We start from the raw sequence: 23,556 nt of genomic DNA on the forward strand, positions 1-23,556 counted from the left end.
AATGTATCAGATGGCAAAATGGTATTTATTTTTCTTGTTTAGTGATGCTGTCAAATAGCTCTAGGTATAATTACAAGGAAAAAGTGAGCTTGCAAAATAGCATATTTAAATATGTGCAGTGATGTTTAGGTATATATTTAATATGGCTGTGTACTGAAATTTAAAGTTTTATAGAAGGTGGTTCCATGTACAAGGCCTCCCTTACACATTCATTCCTAGGCTTCACAATCATCAAAGGGAATTTTATTCCATTAGTTTTTCCTGGATCGCTTCTGCTAAAGTTTAAATTCATTGCGGATTCTTTTGTCCTTAATAGAGAAGTAATTCTGCACCTAAAATGATTTCACATTCTTATTAAAACACAATATAGCTCTTTTTTATTGTTAACATTTATTACCATGCATATTTCACATATGTGATTTTAAATTAATAATTAGTGCTCTTGGACTCTTTCTTTGAATATCATTTGATTCCCTTTTTAAAAACAACTTTATTGAGGTATAATTTACATGTGATAAAATTCTCCATTTTTAGTGTACATTTTTAGTATATTTAGGGAGTTATGCAACCATCACCAGACAGCAGAATTCAGTTGTCAAATATTCTCATCATCATAAAAGATCCCTCATGCACTATGGAGAACAGTATGGAGGTTCCTTAAAAAACTAAAAATAGAACTACCATCTGACCCAGCAATCCCACTACTGGGCATATACCCTAAGAAAACCGTAATTCAGAAAGAGTCGTGTACCACAATTGCAGCTCTATTTACAATAGCCAGGACATGGAAGCAACCTAAGTGTCCATCGACAGATGAATGGATAAAGAAGATGTGGCACATATATACAATGGAATATTACTCAGCCATAAAAAGAAACGAAATTGAGTTATTTGTAGTGAGGTGGATGGACCAAGAGTCTGTCATACAGAGTGAAGTAAGTCAGAAAGAGAAAAACAAATACTGTATGCTAACACATATATATGGAATCTAAAAAAAAAAAAAAAAAGGTCATGAAGAACCTAGGGGCAGGACGGGAATAAAGACGCAAATCTACTACTAGAGAATGGACTTGAGGACACGGGGAGGGGGAAGCGTAAGCTGGGACAAAGTGAGAGAGTGGCATGGACATATATATACTACCAAATGTAAAACCGATAGCTAGTGGGAAGCAGCCGCATAGCACCGGGAGATCAGCTCAGTGCTTTGTGACCACCTAGAGGGGTGGGATAGGGAGGGTGGGAGGGAGGGACATGCAAGAGGGAAGAGATCTGGGGATATATGTATATGTATAGCTGATGTACTTTGTTATAAAGCAGAAACTAACACACCATTGTAAAGCAATTATACTCCAATAAAGATGTTAAAAAAAAAAAAAAGTATAACATCTGACCCAGCAAGTCTATACCTAGAAATCCTGGAATAAATCCTTATAAATTTTACAAACATCTGTATGGATTTATACATATACTCTCAAAAGCACTTATCAGAGTTTGCTCTTATCAATTGTAAAAAGGAAAAACTGAAAACAATCTGAAGGCCCATTAATAGAGTTAAGTAAGTTATGGCACAAATGCAATAAATAAAAGACAACAGCTAACAAAATAGGTAGGTTGTACATACTACCCTGAAATAATGTCCATAATATATTATTGTGTGAATAAAGCAAATGGAACATGATTTAGTAGAAACAATTAGTGAAAGTATTATGGAATTGTACTGAATTTATGGCATCATTGCCTCTAGGGCAGTGAGTGCTGTGCATTGTTTTCATAATTAAAAGTTTTTTTTGAAAAAAAAAAAAAGAGAGAGACATGTACCACAACGTTCACTGCAGCACTATTTACAGTAGCCAGGACATGGAAGCAACCTAAGTGTTAATCGATAGATGAACGGATAAAGAAGATGTAGCACATATATAAAATGGAATACTACTCACCCATAAAAAGGAACGAAATTGAGTTATTTGTAGTGAGGTGGATGGACCTAGAGTCTGTCATACAGAGTGAAGTAAGTCAGAAAGAGAAAAACAAATATCGTATGCTAACGCACATAAATGGAATCTAAAAAAATGGTACCAATGAACCTAGTGGCAGGGCAGGAATAAAGACACAGGTGTAGAGAATGGACTTGAGGACACGGTGGGGAAGGGTAGGCTGGGAAGAAGTGAGAGAGTAGCACTGACATATATACACTACCAAATGTAAAATGGATGGCTAGTGGGAAGCTGCTGCATAGCACAGGGAGATCAGCTCGATGCTTTGTGATGACCTAGAGGGGTGGGATAGGGAGGGTGGGAGGGGATATGGGGATATATGTATACTTACAGCTGATTCACTATGTTGTACAGCAGAAACTGACACGACATTGTAAGGAAATTATACTCCAATAAAGATATAAAAAATAATAAAGTAGGTTATGGAAAATTCAAAAAAAGAAAAAAAAGAAAGAAAAACCCCTCATGCCGTTCGCAGTCAATCCCTGCTCTCACCTACAGCACCAGGCTATCACTAATCTGGTTTTGGTCTCTAAACATTTGCCTCTTCTGGATATTTCATATAGATGAGATGAAAATATACAAAATCTTTTGCATCTGACTTCTTTTATTTAGCATAATGTTTTCAGGATTCATCCATATTGTAGCATGTATCATTACTTTTTACTGCAGAATAGTATTCCAATATATGGATATGTCACATTTTGTTTATCCATTCACCAGCTGAATTGATGAAGCTATATACTGTCTTTACCTTTAGCCAATTTAAATATTGGTACGAAAAACATTCATGTTCAACTCTGTGTGTGGACATAATGCTTTCATGTTTCTTAGGTACATACCCAGGAAGATAGTCATTGTGATGGATATAAGGTGGTATTTCGTTGTGGCTTTACTTTGCATTTTCCTAATGACAAATGATGTTAAGAATATTATTATGTGCTTTTTACCCCTGTGTCCATCTTCTTTTATGAAGTGCCTATTCAAATCTTTTACCAAGTTTTAAATTGGGTGATATGTTTTCATATTAATGAACAATAAGTTATTTTTATATTCTGGATATAAGAACTTAATCACATACATGATTTGTAAATATTTTCACCAGTCTGTGGCTTGTCTTCATTTACTTAATGGTGTTTTCTGCAACGCAAACTTTTAAATTTTTATGAAGTCCAATTTACCATTTTTTCTTTTATTATGTTTTTGTCATACTAAAAAGGGCTTTGCCTTTGTAGCAACCCAAGGTCGTGAAGAAGTTTTACACTTTTAACTCTTACATTTAGGTCTACATTCCATTTTGAGCAAATTTTTGTATACTGTGTGAGGTAAGGCTCTAAATTAAATTTTTTTGCATGTGGATATCCAAATATCTCAGCACCATTTGTTGAAAAGATTATTCTTTCACCCACTGAATTACCTGAGTACTTTTGTGAAAAACCAAGTGACCATAAATGTAAGGTTTTATTTCTTGATTCTGTATGCTGCTTCACTCATTTATTTTCTTCATGCTAATACCTTACTGCCTTCATTACTGTAGCTTTATTGTAAATTTTGAAATCAGTTAAGTGTGAATTCTCCATCTTTCTTCTTCTTTTATAAAACTGTTTTAGTATTCTTTTGAATTTCCATTTAAACTTTAGGATAGGCTCATCAATTTCTACAAACAAACAACCACCCACCTGCTGGTGAATCTTTAGATCAGTTTGGGGAGAACTGTCAACTTAATATTGAATCTTCCAATAAAATGGCTCTCCATTTATTTAGATCTTTAATTTCTCTCAGCAGTGTTTTTTAATTTCGGCATACAAATCTTGCACTAACTTTGTTAAAGTATCCCTAAGCATTTTATTCTTTTTGATGTTATTGTAGAACTGTTTTCTTAATTTCATTTTCAGATTGCTCTGCTAGTATATAGAGGTACAATTGATTTTTGTGTATTGATTTTCATATTCTTCAACCTTGCTGAACTCATGTTTTACTTTTCCACAGACATTCATGTTGTTTGTGATTAAAAACAGTTTTGCCTTTTCCTTTCCAATATGGATGTCTTATATTATTTATTTATTTTTTCTTGCATTGTTGCATTCACTAGAATCTCCAATACAATGATGAACAGAAATGGTGAGAGAAAACAGCCATGCCTTGGTTCTAATTGTAGGGAGAAAGCATTCAGTCTTTCCCCATTAAGTATAATAAGCTACATGTTTTTCGTAGATAGCCTTAATAGGTGAAGGAAATTCCCTTCTTATCCTAGTTTATAAAAATGGATCAAGGGTGTAAATTTAAGAGCAAAAACGATATGACACCTAAAACACAAGCAACAAAGGGAAAAATAGTACACTGGGTTTCATAAAAATTAAAAATTTTTGTCCTTCAAAGGGCACTATGAAGAAAGTTAAGGATGAAAGAAAATTTTTACAAACCATATATCTGATGAGGGCCTAGTGTCCAAAATGTATAAAGAACTCATACAACTCAACAATAAAAAGACAAATAATCCAATTAAAAAATGGACAAAGAATCTGAATAGACGTTTCTCCAGAGAAGATATAAAAATGGCCAATAAGCAAATGAAAACACGCTCAACATTATTAACCAGTAGGGAAATAAAAATCAAAACCATGAGATACCATTTCACAACTACTGTGATAATAGAAAAAGACTAATAATAAGTGCTGCTGAGGATGTGGAGGAATTGGAACCTTCATACATTGGTGGTGGGAATATAAAGTGGTACAGCCGCTTTGGAAATGGTTTGGCAATTCCTCAAAAGTTAAACACAAAGTTTATATGACCCAGCAATTTCACTCCTAGGTACATACCCAAGAGGACTGAAGATATATCTCCACACAAAAACTAGTACATGAATGTTCATAGAAGCATTATTAATAGTAGCCCCAAAGTGGAAACAACCCAATTGTCCATCAACTCAACAGTGAATAAAAATATAGTAGATCCATAAAATGGATTATTATTCAGGCATAAAAAGGAATAAATCACTGATACATGTTACAGGATGGATAAATACTGAAAACATTATGGTAAGTGAAAGAAGCTAGGCATGAAAGACTACACATTGTATGGTTTCATTTACATGAACTGTTCAAAATAGGCATAGAGGTATTATAAAAAGGGCTGGGCTTCCCTGCTGGCACAGTGGTTGAGAATCTGCCTGCCAATGCAGGGGACACGGGTTCGAGCCCTGGTCTGGGAAGATCCCACATGCCGCGGAGCAACTGGACCCGTGAGCCACAACTACTGAGCCTGCGCATCTGGAGCCTGTGCTCCGCAACAAGAGAGGCCGCGACAGTGAGAGGCCCGCGCACCGCGATGAAGAGTGGCCCCCGCTCGGCGAAACTAGAGAAAGCCCTCGCACAGAAACAAAGACCCAACACAGCCAAAAAAATAAAATAAAATAATAAGAATAAATAAATAAATAAACTTTATAAAAAAAAAATAAAGGGCTGGGGGTAGCAGGAGTGGGGAGTAACTACTAATGGGTGCAGGTTCTTTGGGGGGTGATGAAGCATTCTAAAATTACATAGTGGTGATGGCTACACAACTCTATGAAGTATACTGGAAACCACTGAATCATACACTTTGAAAGGGAGACTTATGGTATGTGAATTATATCTCAATGAAAAAGAAAGCTGTTACTAGTTCAGTCACTCACTGGTGATGGGACTTTGGATAAATGGAAATTTAGGAGAAAAGAATAAGAACTATTATTTCAATTCCATTAGTATGAAACAGACAATTTTTTTTGGTGACACTCTTGTGCTCCTGCATTCATTCAATGACTTGCAGTCATTTTGGGGTGTTGAATTGTGTCCCCCAGAAAGGTATGTTCAAGTCCTAATTCCTGATACCTGTGATTGTGACCTTATTTGAAAATAGGGTCTTTGTTCATATAATCAAATTAAGATAAAGTCATGATGGATTAGAGTGGGCTGTAATCCAATGATTGGTATCCTTAAACAGGAGGGAAATCTGGACACAGACACAGACAGGAAGAAGATGGAGGCAGAAATTGGAGTGATGCATCTACAAGCCAAAAAATGCCAAAGACTGCTGGCAAGTGCCAGAAGCTAAGAGAGAGAGGCATGGCACGGATTCTTGGTCAGTGCTTTCAGAAGGAACCAATCCTGCTGACATCTTGATTTGGGATTTTTAGCTGTGAGATGGTAAGTTTCTATTGTTCTAAGCCATCCAGTTTGTGGAAATTTGTTACAGCAGACTTAGGAAACTACTACAGTAATATTTATGTATTCGTTATTAAAGACAAAGGGTTACAGGAATTAAGAGTCAAACTCTTGGAGTCTCAATTCTAGGGGATAATAACATCTGTCTGTTCATCTGCTGAGAGAAAACGATTGTGAAGTGCTTCATAAATACAGAATATTACTCCTCCAGATGTATGCTTCTAATTGATTTGTCAGCTCTAATGTATTGGGTCATCTCCTTCCCTTTCTTCAAGATCATCTGTTTTCAACCAACATTCACCTTCCTTAGAGAAGCTACAGTTTGGGTATACACTGTGTACTTAAAAAAATAACCATCTCTAACAAAAAAGTGAGAATTAATATTATGGAACTCTCACATCACCCACTCTCCTACCTCCCCCGCCCTCCCTCAATACACGTTGCCATAAATTGCCAATGAATTCACCTGTAGTTTAGGAAATACAACACCAAGCACTGTAACCTTTTGTTTATACATAGGGTTAGGGCGTTATTTGTTCCAATTAATGGATTATTCTGTTGAACTGAATCATAAATGACCACTTTCTGAAGACTACAATAAAGAAGATACTTGGCACTAAAATTAGTACATTTTTCACAAATCACAGATCAGTTAGGATGATCACTTATCAATACAAAATACTGCACAAACTATGATTATGAGAGATTTCCAATGATTTAGAGTCTTGAAAACTTTAAAAAAAGTTGCTGTAAGTTGCCAGTCAGTGAAAATTTGACAGGGTCCAACAAGGGGGTAGTATCAAGTATCAAGTATCAAGTATCTCTGAACACCTCCAACATTCACTCTTTAGATTTTTCTCTCCCTCCTCACCTCTGCTCTCCTAAATGTATCATTACAGGTATAGAAGATTTTGGCACTTTAGGTAATATATACATTCTCCTGTTCTATTTTTTACATGAAAATCTCACATATCTTTAAATGGAGATTTCAAAAGTACATAGAGATACACTTACATGGATGTTAATTATAACACTAATAGAAAAATGAAGAAACAGGGGAAATTTAGAGGTCCACCACAGGGAATAGATAAATATACTATGCTATATCCATGCAATGATACCTATGGCAGCTAAAAAGAATAAGATTAATATATAGTATTATAGAAAGATTCCCAAGACAGATAAAGTAGAAAGCCCCACCATCATCACACCACACCAATTTCCAGAGAGTATGAATGGTAGGATTCTATTTGTGGAAAAAATAACTGTGATATCACACACACACACACACACACACACACACACAATCTCTGAAGGTATTCACAAAAAAACTATTAAAAGCAGTTACCTTTGAAGAATGATTCTCCAAATTTTCTTATTATGGGCATATAATTTATGCCCATAAATTACATAATTATTTATAAATTACATATAATTTATAAATGAAAGAGTTTTAGCCCAGAAGGACAAAACACTGATTAGCGGTTAACTATCTGAAATAAAATAAATATTCTATGCAAACGACAATACAAAAAAAAGAATGTTAAAAAATCCTCTACTTCTGGGGACCTCAAAAAAGACATTATGCAACATTTACAGGTACCACAAGGGAATTGTATCTAAGGTCGTTCTACTAGGCCCATACTCAATGTGGGGAATCAACAGACTATCCTTTGAGGACAGAGCACAACAATTTACTTATAGTGGTTTATCGAGTGCTTAGTTCAATACGAGTGGACATGTTGTCAATAACATTCTAATGGATGCTATAGATGACAGTTCAATGCTATAATGTACAAGCTAGAAGGCCATATAATAAAATCTATAGGCCCCTGGAGTCAGGGGGATGAAAATTTGTAGAACACCTGAAGAAAAACACCAAGACATGTCTCGGTGCAGGGCCTGATGATTGTTTTGAAGTAAAAAAGCAAACAGATTTGGTTATTATGGACTGCATTAGTGGCAACACATTGGTGCCATTTTTATATATTCTTTTATCTTAAAAAATTCTAGTAAATGAAAGGTGAAATTAGAAAGCTTTCCTTCATTTAAATTAGGTTGGAAGCTTATCAATGTAAACACATTTCCCAATTAAGCTAGACAATATTCAGAATTCACCACCTGAGCATAATCCTGTTGGTTAGAAATAAGAGCTTGAGATGAGGAGGCAAATTAACTCATTCAGTTCTACTGTCAACTGACAAGTTTCCAGCACAAGGTTAAAGTGGTCACATGAGCTATATTTGTGCCAAAATTCACAGCAGAAGTATGTTTCTAGAAGGCATAGGACTATATTGCTCTTTTAAAAAATACGTCCAATTAGATATCAAGTTTAGTTTATAGGGAGAAGTATAATACCTAGCATTTTCATACCTGATTTCTGAAGCATTCATTATTTTCATTTTTTTCTCTAAAGCTGGATTTATATATTATTTAAGCAATATTTTGGGAGGAGCTAAAATGTGCATTCAAATAGCTTCTAAAGACTTTAAATCAGGGAGCTCCCGGGTTGTCTTCTCTATTTTTTTAAACACTGTTTCCCTTAGGGACTATTTCCACTCCCACATCTGATTTTAAATGTTATCCCTATGTTGACAATTCAATCTACATTTCTAGCCCTGACTCATTTCTTAAACTCCAAGCTGCCTACTTGAATCTTTTCCTGGATATTTCACAGACATTTCAAACGGAACACATTAAGAAAAGAGCCCAAATTCCCCATCCTCACCATTCCCTAGTGGCTCAAACCAGAAAGTTAAGAGTCACTGTTGATTCAGAGTTCCTCTCTGCAAGTCTATCAGTTCTATACTGAATCCACTCCTTTCTCTATTTCCTATCCTATCACACTCTGGCTCAGGTACCATTGTTCCTTGCCTACACAACCTTCCAACTAGCTTCCCTGCTTCCATTCTCATCCTCCCTTCCAATACCCTCAAGAGCAGCCAGAGTGACCATCTTAAATGGGGATCAATTATCCCATCATATTTCAGTGGCTTTATGCTGCTCTGAGAAGAAACAAATCTAAATTCCTAGCTTACAATGTCTATAAATTACCTACCCTTCCTCACCCATGAGGCCCCATTCTCTATGGTCAGGGACCTCAAAGGAAACAGAGTTCACACCATATGGTTCAAATGGAGAGGTGATAATGAAATGACTCCTTACAGAGGTATGGGCAGGGTTGAAGAAACAAAGGATGTCAGAAATGCAAAAATAATAACAGTGGGCAGCCATTACTATTCCTAGGTCTTCAGGGGAGAGGGGAGGACTGGAGCCAGAGCAACTGCATCTTACTAGGAGGGGACATCAGCAGGAGGAAAGGGAAGAAATTCGCTGCCTTCTCTCTTCCTGCCCTCTGATCTCCCACTGCTATTTCCCGTTGCTTGGGAAACCTTGAGGTCAAAGGAGCCTGGGTGATAAACACAGTGTGATGTGGGAGAACAGGAGGGATCTACCTCCCAGAACACACAGCACATGAGAGAAGGCAATGCATGGATCTGGAGGGGTGGAGGGGGATTAATCAGCATACATGCCAATCTCATTCATAACTATCCCCTTTCCTTACTACTCTCTAACTTCATACTTGGTGTGTGCTTATAACAGGAATTTGCACAGGCCTTTTCTTTCTGTGGGTACCCTCCCTCTTCCTTCTACTCTTGGCATGGCTAGCTCTTCACTCTCCTTCAAGTCTTAACTTAAATATTGGTATCACCCTATCAAGGAGCAGGTACTTCCTTGCTTAATCACTTGCCTGTTTCCTTCAGAGTACATACCAAAATCTGTTTTATTTCCCTGTCTTCTCCTGTGGAATATAAGGGTGGTGGTGATGTGTCTAACAGATACTTGCCACATAGTAGGTACTCAGTAAATACTAACTGAATGAATGTTGGCCAAATCATATAGCAAAATTGTAAGACTGTGTATAGACACAATAGGTTTATAGAAACATCTGCATGAATTCTAAACTGAGGCAGCATTTAGAAAAACCCACTTAATCTTTATTTTTCTATGTGGCAAGGTTTTAGCTAAAAAAAGAAGTTCTTGTGTAAAGTAAAAATCTACATTGACAGATGCTCTACTCCTTGTTCACTTAAAAGGGGAATGTCTATTATGGCACCTCACAATGGTCTAAAAGAATAACTGAATCATTTAAAAGCAAGGTTTATACTCATTTCTTTTACTGCTGTTTATATAGCAATAGCATAAAAGCACCTGTTTTGGTCTGTGATGCTCCTGGTACTAGAGTATTAGTCATTTCAACATCTTTTTTTTTCTTTTTTCTTTTAATTGAAAAAAGGGAACAAAGGAACAGGGAGTAGTTTTGAATGTAGGAACACTGGACTGTAGATAACAAATTTAGACGTGCTAAGACGGCAACTGCAAAGCACAATTTACAGTGGTGACAACACTTCCACATTATTGTATATTTAAACATTCAAGTGCTTCTCTTACCTCCTCTGAAAGAAGAGCATCAGCTGATCCTAAATTTCAGAGCATTTTAACCTTCATTATGAATGACAAGGGCCTATTTGCTTTTCCAGAAACAACCTGTAAAAAGCAACCTTTGGCTTCACTTATACAACATGTTATATTTATTTATTTATTTATTTTTAAAGGTTTTTTTTTTTTTTTTGATGTGGACCATTTCGAAACTTTCCACTAAATTTTGTTACAATATTGCTTATGCCTTGGCCCTCTTGGCCGCGAGGCATGTGGGATCCCAGCTCCCTGACCAGGGATGGAACCTGCACCCCCTGCACTGGAAGGCAAAGTCCCAACCACTGGACCGCCAGGGAGGTCCCTAGCATGTTATTTTTTAAAGGCAACTGCATTTATAATGGGCAACCTCCACTTATGGTTCATTCAACCAAGTGCACCTCAACATCTAAGCAGTTAACCGAGATTAAAAGTAATTTTGAGTGCTGGCGGGAGAGGGAAAGTCAGGAAATATTCTAATTCCAGAAGGAGGTAAAAGTGGAACTAAAAGTAGGTGAGGAAACAGAGGATCAAGGGAAAATGGAGGGCTAAAAAGGGGATGAGAGAGAACGCTGCCAAGACTCTGTGTTGCTGCTAGCAGGCCTGATGACATCATCCCCCTTGCTGAAGGAGCAGGAGCAGCTGCACCGGCTTAGGAGAGCTGTCCACGTCATCAGGACCTTTACTGCCATCACCCGGCATCCTGAAAGGGCAACTGAGTGACCACAGGCCACAGACACAGGCCAACTTGGCTTTAAATCCTGGTTCTACCACTTACTGTCTGTGAGACCTGAGCAAGTAAGTAGTTGTAACAACATTAGTTTCTCCATCTGTAAAATGGGGCTAATACCTAACTTGCCAGGCTATTGTGAAAACAGGAGGCTTGCCTCTTTAATATAATCTGTTCCTATGGTCAACCAAACCCTTGCTGCCCTTCCTTTGTTTGATACTTAAATTAAACCAAAATACCTAAACCATTAGCCTTTCTTGGCTAAAAATTCCTATGTGGATGTATGAAGGCCTACAATCAGAATTAAAGGAGGTAAAACAGTTGAAGCAAATACTTTTCATAAGCAACAGTAATCATTAAATACAAAACAATTTCTGCAAGAAGATACCAGTCATCCTAGCAAACACTGGGGTAAGCCCTGACTTAGCCAGGAAACTGTGCATGTTGGCCTTGTGGGTAGCCTGTGTGTCACAAACAGTGATCTCCGAAAACAAGTACTTATTTGAGGGCTTACTAAGCATGTGGCAAGACGTCAGGGAGATAAAAATTCTGGACAAAGTTTATTCCTTGGTAAAAGTTTTACAGCTTCTTGTCTGATATTTGGAATGGTGAAGACAAAAAAGTGAAGTGGGATGAAAGGAGGCAGCAGATTTAAAAACCGGCGGAGACAATATGAAACTGGAGACATATGAAAACTAGCTGCCGTTGGCAAAGAGGAGCTATCCCATGCTTCCCCTTTGTCTCTCTCCACTGCACACTGGTGCCAAGGCCAGCTAGAAATCTGCAGAAGAACGTGAGAAGGTGAATGCAAGGAGAGGAGAGTGATCTTTCGCCACTGGCGTTTCCAAAGGGCAATTTTGCCTGGGGAAACCCCAGCCCCTCCTCTCAGGAAATGAGTGGGGAAAGGCACGGGTGGTTCCTTCCTAGAATTAACGGAATCCAAGAGGACAGGGTCTAGAGATGCCTGCACAGCTCTCTGTTCTGAGCTGGAGTAGGGAGGGACCAAAAAAAAAAAAAAAGTGACACGAGGCAGCTTCTCCTTACATTCACCTTCCTGCCTGCCCTTCTTTTCAGGTTCTCAATGTTAGTACGCCAGCCCTCTGGCTTCCCCACTCCCCTGCATTCTAATACCTCCTGTCTCTGACCTTCATACCTCCCACCTTCTTTCTAAGCTTCAGAAGCCAGAAGCTTTTCACTTTTCCTATTTTCTCAGACTACAAATCTCAACAAAAAGCAATCTAATTGTCTCATAGTTGATAGCTCCTCAAATGTATGAGTGTTAAGAAATGTCTTACTTTGTTAATTAGAACAAAGCAATATGGGGGAGATATTTCTGCACTTGGGACTTCCTAGTACTTCTGATGCAGGTGGTCTAAAGACCACATTTTGAAAAACATGGCTGACTTCACTGGAAAAGTACTTCTCTGGTTTTTAGTTCTCATCAGTTCCTGCCTCTTCTTGGCTAGATAATAAATATCCACTCTAATCCCAGGCCCTGAAGCATTCTTGCTATATTCTTCAAGCCTAACCTTAACTAGGGTTCTTTATTATCCTGGTCGTGGTGGTGAGGCTGTGATTCATCAGTACCTTACCCCAGGGCTAAAGTTCTAGAAGTTACTACCCAAGAAGGTCCTGCATGACCAAAGGGCTTGCTTCTTTGAAACCAGAGGCAGGACTGGATGAAATGATCCTTCAAACAAAGAGAATTACAAAACCTGTAATGCAAACAAAGGAGGGGCAGTGTGGAAGTTAAGAGAACAAGCTTTAAGCGCAGGGAACCATATTAATGTCTTGTAATCTATAATGGAAAAGAATCTGAAAAATAATACATATATATATATATATATATATATATATATATATATATATATATATATATAAAACTGAATCACTTTGCTATACACCTGAAACTAACACAACATTATACACTTACTGTACTTCAATTTTAAAAAATGGTTAATAATAAAAAAAAGAGAACAGGCTTTGCAGTCAGACTGTCTGGACCAAAATCATGTTTCTTTCACTTAAAAACTTTAGGCAAGTTAGGGTTCCCTCTTTTCAATTTCCTCATCTTTAACCTAGGAATAAAAGTAGGGTCTACCTTACAGAACTGATATGAGGATTAAATGTTATGAGGATAATGTATGTAAAATGCATAGCATAGGCTAAATAAGGCATCTATGTGCTTTACGTATCAGCTGTTATTGACTAAATTTTGTACATATTCCAGAACTCTGAGGTTATAACAAAGTATTTATCCAAGTCCTTGCATATAATCAAAGCTCCTAAGAAATGAGCCACTCCTGTTAATCCATCTTTGCACAAAAGACAAGGATTCTCAGTCTGACAAGAATGAAATGCAGGTCAACTCTGATTCCAGTCTGGTACCTAACCTATACTGATCCCACCCTAAGCAACAGCACCGAGTCTGAGCACTTTCGACACATGTCAGAAAATTCAACTATGAACTGACTAAATCTGGTACTTGCCAAAGGCTTGCTTGAGATGTCTGATATTCTGAACCATATTATATTTCCCCCCTAAAGAAATGTCTTCACGAAGTTGAGATTTAATGTTTTGTCCTCAGTTTTTTTTCTTTCTTTTTTTATGGAGAATCAATAAAAAAAAAAAGTTTTCCATTTGAAGAAAACTTTATGCCCTGCAAAAATCATCTCCTGGACAGCAAATAGGTTTCATCTTAAGGTCCAATGTCAAAAGACTGGTAGTAACTATCTGGAGTGTCTGTTAAGAAGAACTGCAAGGTTGTCATGATTGATTAGCATTGTCTGCCATGGACATTGACAAGGAAGTGTGGTGCCTTTGTGACATGTTTATCCACACTACCATTTCCATAGGTGAAAGCATGGCACATGTACAACATACTGGACCTGCTAAACGTATATGTCCCTTCTTAAATTCAATGCCATAAACCTCACAACACTGTGCCTTTGAACATGTTAATCCCTCTGTTAAGTTGCCCTCTTCCCACAAACAAGTAACCCTCAGAACTTGAAGAGAAGGTTATCCTAAAAGTTACTAAAATCAACTCACAAAGGATGAGATTAGAAGACAGGATGTTTTTCAAATCAAGGCCAAATGAGTAGGGCAAAGAAATCTAGTGGAGGATAGATAATATGAATTAAACTTAAGCCTGATTAGTGGTATTAAGAATATGCAGATGGGGCTTCCCTGGTGGCGCAGTGGTTGACAGTCTGCCTGCCAATGCGGGGGACACGGGTTCGAGCCCTGGTCTGGGAGGATCCCACGTGCCGCGGAGCGGCTGGGCCCGTGAGCCACAATTGCTGAGCCTGCGCGTCTGGAGCCTGTGCTCCGCAACAGGAGAGGCCATGATAGTGAGAGGCCCGCGCACCGCGATGAGGAGTGGCCCCCGGTTGCCACAACTGGAGAAAGCCCTCGCACAGAAACGAAGACCCAACACACAGCCATAAATAAATAAATAAATAAAAACACACTTGACTGAGAAATTTGAAAAAAAAAAAAAAGCATATGCAGGTGAAAGAAATTTTGAACAGAAACAGGAGAGCCAGAAGGAGGAAAAAAACCATTTGAAGAAAAATGTTGTGACCATGGGTCATTAGGATAATGATGGCATTTCAGACAGCCCCAAATGATAAATCACTGCAGTTTGTTTTAAAGAATTCTTTACCAGAACCATTTAGTGACATTAAATTGTTTAAGTCGCCATCTGTGGAACGGCGCAGCAACTAGGTGGGTTTATGGACCAGTCTGGTACATCCATTAAAATAGCTACACCTGCTACATGGAAGCGGTTGACAACTTTCCTTTGCCAATCATAAATCTGGTTTATTCTACCTTTCTTGTCATTTAAATTTTCTATAGATTACTTAAAGCAGAAGGAATGTGGGTGCACTAAACTGTTTCCAATTTAACAAAGAAAATACATTTTTTAAAAGCACAAAAGTCATACTCAATTTAGATAGCAGTTTTAGAGCTTATGGTTCAGTTTTAAATCTTTTCTACTTGATTTATACAACAAAAGCAGAGCAAAACACCATAATGGGTAAGCATAAAAGAGACTACCTATTCTTATTCTACTCAAAAATTTGCTTACTGGAAATAAGATATCAACTATTTTTATTATCTAAGTTTAATAATAATCACCATAACACCTTGAAATAGAAATGATTGCTTATAAATATCAAGACTGATAGTAACAACAATAAACACTTATATAGAACTTACTCTGTACCAGGCACTGTTCTAAGTTCTTTATGTATATTGTTTAATCCTCAAACAAGCCAATGAGATGTGTCTTCTTATTATTCCCACTTTATAGAGGAAGAAACTGAGGCACAGGGGCAGTAAGTAAATCGCTTAGGATTACATGGCTAGCGAGTGTTGAACCAGGGTTCAAATGCAGACAGTCTGGCTCTAGCATCTGTCTTCTAAACCACTATGACATATACTCTCTTCACTTTTGACCCCAAAATTCTAATTTAACCTGTGTAAGGCATTATTTCAGGGGTGGGCTCAGGCGATTTCTGAACTTCATAAGTGCCTCTTAGTGTTCCTTTAGTTCCCATCATTAGTCTTTAAGGGGAAAAGGGGGGAAAAATGCTTGTGAGTTTTGTTGGGGAGGAAAGGAAGAATCCACTTGGCAGGAAAAGTTGGCGATCGTATTCCAGCCTGCTTAGTATAATCAGATCTTCTCTACTTACTTATATAAAGCCTTTCTTTTGAAAAGTCCAAAAGAACTTCTCCTGCAATAAACTATCAATAATTGTTATTGGCTTCCTATTTCTTCAATTTATGGTGACACTGTATTTGTCAGACATCCCTGAGTGATCACTGTTTTCTGAACTGCGAACTAGCTTAGTGATGAGAGTACAGCTTCTGAATTAGTTTCTGATAAATTTCACCATAGGGTCTGGGAATAATTATTACCCTTAGCCCCACAGCCCCACAAGCCACGTGTTGACACTAACAGAAAATGCAGGGGGGCAGAACTGTCACACTGCAAAGATAGATGTCACCTAATGACATGGAAAGTGATGCCAAATTATTTTCAGCTTTAGAAGGGCCGGCCTTGCAAGACTTAATTAGCTTACAGTTGAGAAGTAATTTGAAGCTTCAAATTACAGTTATTTAGAAACTCTTGAATTGTTCCATCATTTCACTTTATGAAACTACAATATGAAGCAGACTTCCATGGACAAAAACAATTACAATTAAAAAAAAAATTCCCAGAGAGAAGCAACAAAAGGAGTAGAAAGAAAACCAGCTTCGGAGCTGGACAGCCCTGGGTTATGGTTCCGCAGGTGTGATGCTGGGCTATTCATGAACTTCTCTGAGCCTGTTTTCTCATCTATAAATTATCACTATCTTCCAGAGTTGTGAAAGTTAAGGGAACTTCTTGGTAAAATGCCTGGCATGGTGTTATTGCTTAATAAATTTTGGTTTCCCATTCTCTGTTTATGCTACTCTGAAATTTTCTCTCAGAGTCCTCATTTCTGAAATCCACTGCTCCTGCCTATTCACCTTCACTTCTACTCTTTTTTTTTGTATTTAACATCTTTATTGGAGTATAATTGCTTTACAATGCTGTGTTAGTTTCTGCTGTATAACAAAGTGAATCAGCTATATGTGTACATATATCCCCATATCCCCTCCCTCTTGCGTCTCCCTCCCACCCTCCCTATTCCTCCCCTCTAGGTGGTCACAGAGCGCCAAGCTGATCTCCCTGCGCTATGCAGCTGCTTCCCACTATCTATTTTACATTTGTTAGTGTATATATGTCCATGCCACTCTCTCACTTCGTCCCAGCTTCCCCTTCCCCCTCCCCGTGTCCTCAAGTCCATTCTCTACGTCTGCATCTTTATTCCCGTTCTGCCCCCAGGTTCATCAGAACCATTTTTTTTTTCAGATTCCATATATACGTGTTAGCATACGGTATTTGTTTTTCTCTTTCTGACTTACTTCACTCTGTATGACAGACTCTAGGTCCATCCACCTCACTACAAATAACTCAATTTCGTTTCTTTTTATGGCTGAGTAATATTCCATTGTATATATGTGCCACATCTTCTTTATCCACTCCTCTGTCGATTGACACTTAGGTTGCTTCCATGTCCTGGCTACTGTAAATAGTGCTGCAATGAACATTGTGGTACATGTGTCATTTTTTTTTTTTTTTTTTTTTTTTAAACATCTTTATTGAAGTATAATTGCTTTACAATGGTGTGCTAGCTTCTGCTTTACAACAAAGTGAATCAGTTACACATATACATATGTTGCCATATCTCTTCCCTCTTGCATCTCCCTCCCTCCCACCCTCCCTATCCCACCCCTCTAGGTGGTCACAAAGCACCGAGCTGATCTCCCTGTGCTATGCGGCTGCTTCCCACTAGTTATCTATTTTACATTTGGTAGTGTATATATGTCCATGACACTCTCTCACCCTGTCACATCTCACCCCTCCCCCTCCCCATATCCTCAAGTCCATTCTCTAGTAGGTCTGTGTCTTTATTCCCATCTTGCCACTAGGTTCTTCATGACCTCTTTTTTTTTTTTTTTTTTTTTTTTTTTTTTCCCTTAGATTCCATATATATGTGTTAGCATACTGTATTTGTTTTTCTCTTTCTGACTTACTTCACTCTGTATGACAGACTCTAACTCCATCCACCTCATTACAAACACCTCCATTTCATTTCTTTTTATGGCTGAGTAATATTCCATTGTATATATGTGCCACATCTTCTTTATCCATTCATCCGATGATGGACACCTAGGTTGCTTCCATGTCCTGGCTATTGTAAATAGAGCTGCAATGAATATTTTGGTACATGACTCTTTCTGAATTATGGTTTTCTCAGGGTATATGCCCAGTAGTGGGATTGCTGGGTCATATGGTAGTTCTATTTTTAGTTTTTTAAGGAACCTCCATACTGTTCTCCATAGTGGCTGTATCAATTTACATTCCCACCAACAGTGCAAGAGTGTTCCCTTTTCTCCACACCCTCTCCAGCATTTATTGTTTCTAGATTTTTTGATGATGGCCATTCTGACCGGTGTGAGATGATACCTCATTGTAGTTTTGATTTGCATTTCTCTAATGATTAATGATGTTGAGCATTCTTTCATGTGTCTGTTGGCAATCTGTATCTCTTCTTTGGAGAAATGTCTATTTAGGTCTTCTGCCCATTTTTGGATTGGGTTGTTTGTTTTTTTGTTATTGAGCTGCATGAGCTGCTTGTAAATCTTGGAGATTAATCCTTTGTCCGTTGCTTCATTTGCAAATATTTTCTCCCATTCTGAGGGTTGTCTTTTGGTCTTGTTTATGGTTTCCTTTGCTGTGCAAAAGCTTTTAAGTTTCATTAGGTCCCATTTGTTTATTTGTGTTTTTATTTCCATTTCTCTAGGACCTGGGTCAAAAAGGATCTTGCTGTGACTTATGTCATACAGTGTTCTGCCTATGTTTTCCTCCAAGAGTTTGATAGTGTCTGGCCTTACACTTAGGTCTTTAATCCATTTTGAGTTTATTTTTGTGTATGGTGTTAGGGAGTGTTCTAATTTCATACTTTTACATGTACCTGTCCAATTTTCCCAGCACCACTTATTGAAGAGGCTGTCTTTTCTCCACTGTATATGCTTGCCTCCTTTATCAAAGATAAGGTGACCATATGTGCGTGGGCTTATCTCTGGGCTTTCTATCCTGTTCCATTGATCTATATTTCTGTTTTTGTGCCAGTACCAAACTGTCTTGATTACTGTAGCTTTGTAATATAGTCTGAAGTCAGGGAGCCTGATTCCTCCAGCTCCATTTTTCGTTCTCAAGATTGCTTTGGCTATTCGGGGTCTTTTGTGTTTCCATACAAATTGTGAAATTTTTTGTTCTAGTTCTGTGAAAAATGCCAGTGGTAGTTTGATAGGGATTGCATTGAATCTGTAGATTGCTTTGGGTAGCAGAGTCATTTTCACAATGTTGATTCTTCCAATCCAAGAACATGGTATATCTCTCCATCTGTTTGTATCATCTTTAATTTCTTTCATCAGTGTCCTATAATTTTCTGCATACAGGTCTTTTGTCTCCTTAGGTAGGTTTATTCCTAGGTATTTTATTCTTTTTGTTGCAATGGTAAACGGGAGTGTTTTCTTAATTTCACTTTCAGATTTTTCATCATTAGTATACAGGAATGCAAGAGATTTCTGTGCATTAATTTTGTATCCTGCTACTTTACCAAATTCATTGATTAGCTCTAGTAGTTTTCTGGTAGCATCTTTTGGATTCTCTATGTATAGTATCATGTCATCTGCAAACAGTGACAGCTTTACTTCTTCTTTTCCGATTTGGATTCCTTTTATTTCTTTTTCGTCTCTGATTGCTGTGGCTAGCACTTCCAAAACTATGTTGAATAATAGTGGTGAGAGTGGGCAACCTTGTCTTGTTCCTGATCTTAGTGGAAATGGTTTCAGTTTTTCACCATTGAGGACAATGTTGGCTGTGGGTTTGTCATATACGGCCTTTATTATGTTGAGGAAAGTTCCCTCTATGCCTACTTTCTGCAGGACTTTTATCATAAATGGGTGTTGAATTTTGTCGAAAGCTTTCTCTGCATCTATTGAGATGATCATATGGTTTTTCTCCTTCAATTTGTTAATATGATGTATCACGTTGATTGATTTGCGTATATTGAAGAATCCTTGCATTCCTGGAATAAACCCCACTTGATCATGGTGTATGATCCTTTTAATGTGCTGTTGGATTCTGTTTGCTAGTATTTTGTTGAGGATTTTTGCATCTATGTTCATCAGTGATATTGGCCTGTAGTTTTCTTTCTTTGTGACATCTTTGCCTGGTTTTGGTATCAGGGTGATGGTGGCCTCGTAGAATGAGTTGGGGAGTGTTCCTCCCTCTGCAATATTTTGGAAGAGTTTGAGAAGGATAGGTGTTAGCTCTTCTCTAAATGTTTGATAGAATTCGCCTGTGAAGCCATCTGGTCCTGGGCTTTTGTGTGTTGGAAGATTTTTAATCACAGTTTCAATTTCAGTGCTTGTGATTGGTCTGTTCATATTTTCTATTTCTTCCTGGTTCAGTCTCGGCAGGTTGTGCATTTCTAAGAATCTGTCCATTTCTTCCAGGTTGTCCATTTTATTAGCATAGAGTTGCTTGTAGTAATCTCTTATGATCGTTTGTATTTCTGCAGTGTCAGTGGTTACTTCTCCTTTTTCATTTCTAATTCTATTAATTTGAGTCTTCTCCTTTTTTCTCTTGATGAGTCTGGCTAATGGTTTATCAATTTTGTTTATCTTCTCAAAGAACCAGCTTTTAGTTTCATTGATTTTTGCTATTGTTTCCTTCATTTCTTTTTCATTTATTTCTGATCTGATCTTTATGATTTCTTTCCTTCTGCTAGCTTTGGGGTTTTTTTGTTCTTCTTTCTCTAATTGCTTTAGGTGCAAGGTTAGGTTGTTTATTCGAGATGTTTCCTGTTTCTTGATGTAGGCTTGTATTGCTATAAACTTCCCTCTTAGAACTGCTTTTGCTGCATCCCATAGGTTTTGGATCGTCGTGTCTCCATTGTCATTTGTTTCTAGGTATTTTTTGATTTCCCCTTTGATTTCTTCAGTGATCACTTCGTTATTAAGTAGTGTATTGTGTAGCCTCCATGTGTTTGTATTTTTTACAGATCTTTTCCTGTAATTGATATCTAGTCTCTGTCATTTTGAATTATGGTTTTCTCAGGGTATATGCCCAGTAGTGGGATTGCTCGGTCACATGGTAGTTCTATTTTTAGTTTTTTAAGGAACCTCCATACTGTTCTCCATAGTGGCTGTATCAATTTACATTCCCACCAACAGTGTAGGAGGGTTCCCTTTTCTCCACACCCTCTCCAGCACTTATTGTTTGTAGATTTTTTGACGATGGCCATTCTGACAGCTGTGAGGTGATACCTCATTGTGCTTTTGATTTGCACAAAATTCATTTTTCTAATGATTAGTGATGTTGAGCATCCTTTCATGTGTTTGTTGACAATCTGCATGTCTTCTTTGGAGAAATGTCCATTTAGGTCTTCTGCCCATTTTTGGATTGGGTTGTTTGTTTTTTGATATTGAGCTGCATGAGCTGCTTGTATATTTTGGAGATTAATCCTTTGTCAGTTGCTTCGTTGGCAAATATTTTCTCCCCTTCTGAGGGTTGTCTTTTGGTCTTGTTTATGGTTTCCTTTGCTGTACAAAAGCTTTTAAGTTTCATTAGGTCCCATTTGTTTATTTTTGTTTTTATTTCCATTTCTCTAGGAGGTGGGTCAAAAAGGATCTTGCTGTGATTTATGTCATAGAGTGTTCAGCCTATGTTTTCCTCTAAGAGTTTTATAGTGTCTGGCCTTACATTTAGGTCTTTAATCATTGTGAGTTTATTTTTGTGTATGGTGTTAGGGAGTGTTCTAATTTCATTCTTTTACATGTAGCTGTCCAGTTTTCCCAGCACCACTTATTGAAGAGGCTGTCTTCTCCATTGTGTACTCTTGCCTCCTTCATCAAAGATAAGGTGATCATATGAGCATGGGTTTATCTCTGGGCTTTCTATCTTGTTCCACTGATCTATTCACTTCTACTCTTGCTTTTCAAAATCCATCATCACTGGCCTGACTGACAGCAACAGCCTCCAAACTTGACTCACTGCTTCTAGTTTTTCTCTCAGCAACTTAACATGTCTTTAGAAAGATAACCACTAACGTTATCTTCCTAATTTACAAAAACCATGAACCCCTTGCCTACAGAATAAAGTCCAAAAATCTGTGCCTACTTCTCCAGATGTGTCTGCCACCATGTCTTCACCCACTCCTAATTCTCTAACCAAACCAATACACCCCACTAGTTTTGCTACACGTCTTGCTCTTGTCCTAAAATGACTTCCTTACGTTTTGTGAGTTTTTACTTGTTCTATAAAATCTTTTAGAAACATCATCTACTCCATCAACACATCTCTAACTCTAAAAGGCAAAAATAAAAACTGCATTTTACTTAAAGGCTCCATGGCAATTACATATACTTCTATTAGCATTTCTATCACTGCATTCTATTTGTTCTACATTATTCTCTTTGATACACTATGAACTCCCTAAGGAAAGAAATTATATCGTATTCCTTTTTGTATCTCCACAGTCTAGAACAGTTTCTGGCATCTTTTTTAGTACATTCTGAATAGACATTAAATGAGAGAATGTCTAGGCAGCTTTCTCCAATTAGTTCACTCTCATTCCTGATTCAGTCTGTCAGCCATAAGCCATAATTACATTTCTATATTTTGGTTAACCATTATTTTTCCTTTATTAGAAAGTAAGGGATTCTATCAATGTGATAGACTGAGCTAATGTATTCTCTGCTGGCTACAAACATGTAGACAGTCTGGAAAAATAAAAGAAAATTGAAATATAAATGATAAGAGAGTATGTTGATCAGGTGTCAGAATGAAGAGGAAATAAAAGCCAGGGCTGATCAACTATGAGTTGATGCCAAAGTGTGTATGTGTGTGGTGGGGGTGGGTATCTGGCCTAAAATTAAGGACAGGGGCCCAGGATTGTAACATCTATATGGGGACAGTAGATGTGCCCTCGTGTTTAGATAAAATGAGGAGCTGGAACTGAGGCTCCTGCATAAAGCCAGACCCTGAAACGACTGCCTCCCTCTGTGAGAAGGGTTCTAGAAACCTCTGCTCACTGATCCATGCAGAAGAAAAGCTTGTCTCTGGCCAGGTTTTGGGTTGAGGAAAAGTCTACTGTGAGAAATAAAAACCCCAAGCTCAAGCCACGTATGTGAATTTAGTCTGACTTCACCCTTACAGTGGGGAAATCCCAAGCTAAGAAAAACATTTAAAAACTGGTTCTATATCAGTAAAAACCTTGAAGTACCCAGCAGAAGAAAATGCAAAGTTTCTCTAGAGGGACACTTCAGCAATCCTATGCTACAGGTGCTCCCACAGATAAAACAGCCCCGCTATGAAAATAAACGCACATTCTAAAGTTAGTTGGTTAAATGAGGAAATGATACACCATGAGAGAGAGTAAGCAAATACAACAAATAGAAAGATTAGTTTCTTTAGAACTTGAGATAATAGTGCAATCTGAAAACCACTATAAAATACATATGTTTATAACCATAACAAACAGGATAC

At 37.7% G+C, this 23,556-nt stretch overlaps 1 protein-coding gene across 4 annotated transcripts in view; it reads right to left on the reverse strand.

The window, feature by feature from the left end:
* CFAP20DC (CFAP20 domain containing) overlaps window positions 1-23,556 on the reverse strand; it is a 277,728-nt gene that overhangs the window by 199,127 nt on the left and 55,045 nt on the right. The window lies entirely within an intron of this gene.

Source organism: Eubalaena glacialis, chromosome 7 (genome assembly GCF_028564815.1).
Source record: "Eubalaena glacialis isolate mEubGla1 chromosome 7, mEubGla1.1.hap2.+ XY, whole genome shotgun sequence".
Taxonomy (NCBI): Eukaryota; Metazoa; Chordata; class Mammalia; order Artiodactyla; family Balaenidae; genus Eubalaena; species Eubalaena glacialis.